This window comes from Chionomys nivalis, chromosome 24, assembly GCF_950005125.1.
Source record: "Chionomys nivalis chromosome 24, mChiNiv1.1, whole genome shotgun sequence".
In the NCBI taxonomy this organism is placed as follows: Eukaryota; Metazoa; Chordata; class Mammalia; order Rodentia; family Cricetidae; genus Chionomys; species Chionomys nivalis.
Window position 1 is genome coordinate 20,593,447 of NC_080109.1, and position 2,790 is coordinate 20,596,236.

General features: G+C 44.6%; 1 pseudogene; it reads right to left on the reverse strand.

The window, feature by feature from the left end:
• Nucleotides 1-217: 217 nt before the first annotated feature.
• Nucleotides 218-1,768, reverse strand: LOC130865759 (40S ribosomal protein SA-like; annotated as a pseudogene).
• Between the last annotated feature and the right edge of the window lie 1,022 nt (nucleotides 1,769-2,790).

Below are 2,790 nucleotides of genomic sequence, written 5' to 3' on the forward strand. Positions count from 1 at the left end.
GACTTACATAGATCTAATGTATGTGGGAAGTAGACAAAGACAAGATCTCCTAAGTAAATTGGGAGCATGGGGACCTTGGGGAAGGTCTGGAAGGGGGAGGGGAGAGGCAGTGAGGGGAACAGAAAAAAATGTAGAGCTCAATGAAATTCAATAAATAAAAAAGAACTTTACTCTCCTTCCATCTTTTTTCTCTTTGCTCAGGTGCCTGCAGAGGAGCTCAGGACCAATCAGTGGTAGCTCCAGCCCACTGGGTGGTCTGTGCTGTGGGAATTGCTAACCAGTCCTGAGTGACTGGCTGGGCACTCCAGTCTTCAGTAGGGAACTAGTGATTGGGTACAGAGGGCACCAGCATATTCTCAGGCTAGTCTGCCACCTCTGACTGAGCATCAGTGAACTCAGGAGCTGCCTCCATCCATTCACCCTGGAATTCCTCCTTGGTCACAGCCTTTTCAGCAGTAGCCTGCTCCTCCTTCTCAGTCTCCTATGAGTCTCTGTAGAAGTTAAGATCAGTTATAACTTCCCGAGGATGCTCATTGGGAGATAGTGCCGTTATGCAGAGTATTTCCAGGGTCAGCATAGTGAGCTCCCTAGTTGTTGGGATAGCAATGTCTACATAGGATAGAGAAGAGTCTGTGTTACACATAAAAATAGTGGGCAGGTTGACATAAAACACCTTATGTGATGGGTTGTTGGTCAGCTCTGAGATTGGTCACCACTAGAAGCCATGGTTCCCCAAAGGCTGTTTGGATCTGGTTAGTGAAGGCCCCAGGAGGGAAGTGGCCAGCAATTGGAGTAGCTCCAGTGGCAGCAGAAAACTTCATGTGGCTCACTGGCCAGGACACCCTGGAGGAGATGACACAGCAGGATTCTCAATGGCAACAATCGCACAAGCTGCAAGCAACAGCTTCTCTCTCCCAGGATCTCTTCAGACTTATGATGTGGATACCATCAGTTTTCCTTTTGTAGATGTTCTGCTCCATCCGAAAGTCAAGGTTGGTGCCATCTAAGTAGGTTCCTCTGGCAAGAAATTTGAGGACATCCTTCTCTTTCATCTGTATGGAGGCCCAAAAAGATGAGCCTATTTCCACATTGACCAAAGTCAAAGAGTTGGAACTTACCACTAGTTCCTTCAAGGTTATTGTGTGTGCTTTTACCTCAAACAGAGGTCCCACCTAGAGGTAGAGTTCTGCACTAACAAGGTTATTGTCAACAGGTGTGGCTAATAGCCAGACCTTGTACTTCAGGAATAGAGAAGTAGGCGTGACCCTACTTCAAACAAGAGTCTAAGGATCCAACTAAGGGTCCAGTTCCTTTATGAAGATAACTTTGGATTCCACCCAGGGAGTGGTTTGTCTCCAGAATGTTTTGGTCTAGGGTGTGAGTGTGATTTGTTTTGTTCTAGCAACAGAATGTTTAACTAAGAATGTAGCCCACAACCTTCAATTGGTGTGTTCATTTCCTTGTATCATGTTAATGTAGTTTTTTTCTTTTTTCTTTTTCTTTTTTTGTCTACTCCTACCTTTTAGGACTAGGGGTATTTTAAAGCAGTTAGAAATTAAATGCAGGTGAATTTCAGTATTCCCTGGAATTCCCTCCTGATACTATCCTGTATATTTCTCTGTTTTATTATTTTCATTTGTGTCCTCATATTCTTTACTATATTTCTAAATCCCCACACCTCTACCCTGGTAAGAGGTGCTTTTGTCAAGGCTGGTCCTTGACTCATCTGCAGGACATCAAGGGCTCCAGATATTGTGTAAGTTTCCATTTCAGCTACAATGGAATCGAGAGCATTTGTGGACCTGTCTCAGCGCAGCGTGGAAAGGTGGCTCAAATATTTGAATGCTTGGTAATCAGGGAGTGGAGCTAGTTGACAGGGATTAGGAGGTGTGGCCTTGTTGGAGTAGGTGTGACCTTGAAGGAAATGTGTTACTAGGAGTGGGCTTTAGGGTTCCAAACACCAAAGGCCCAGTCTCCTCCCTCCCTCTCTCTCTCTCTCTCTCTCTCTCCCTCTCCTCTCTTTCTGCCTGTTGCCTGTGGATTCAGATGTAGAACTCTCAATTATTCTTCAGCACCGTGTCTGCCTGCAGATCATCATGTTCCCTGCCCTGATGACAATGGACTAGACCTCTGAACTGTAAACCAATCCCAATTAGATGTGTTCCTTTATAAGTGTTGCATGGTCACTGTAATAGGACATTGACTAAGATGGGAAGATTCTATCAAGTCTAGCTGAGCAAAATGAGTAAGTTTACTGGCTCGTAGGAGCATAGGTCACACACGAGCACAATCAAAAGGTTTGCACTTCTGGTCCAAGTCAGACCATGAAGAGAAGACATGCCTTAACCAATCTATTCTGTTTACATTTTTACTTGATTTGATCCAGAAGGCACATCAGAGCTCCTGGAACTGCAGTTATAGATATGGGTGGTAGGAATCGAACCTAAGTTCTCTGCAAGACCATCTAGTGCTCTTAATCACAGAGTCATCTCCCCAACCCTTGATATTTTTCTTATACCCACTGTGTATTTCAGAGTACAGACTCCAGCCTAATACAATTGTAGGTAGATCTCTTCCAGAAACTTTCTTTTGATGGGACTACTGTTTTTGTCCCTAACTGAGGAATAGTCAAAACATTCAACCTAAGGACATTTAATTAGAGAATCATAACTTCCTAGTCCTGTGGTCCGTGTGAGAAGCATGGTTCAGTGAAGACGTGACAAAACCCTACCCCTCTCACAATGAGTGCCGTGGTTCTCACATCAAGAGCACGCTGGCAAGCGTGATCAG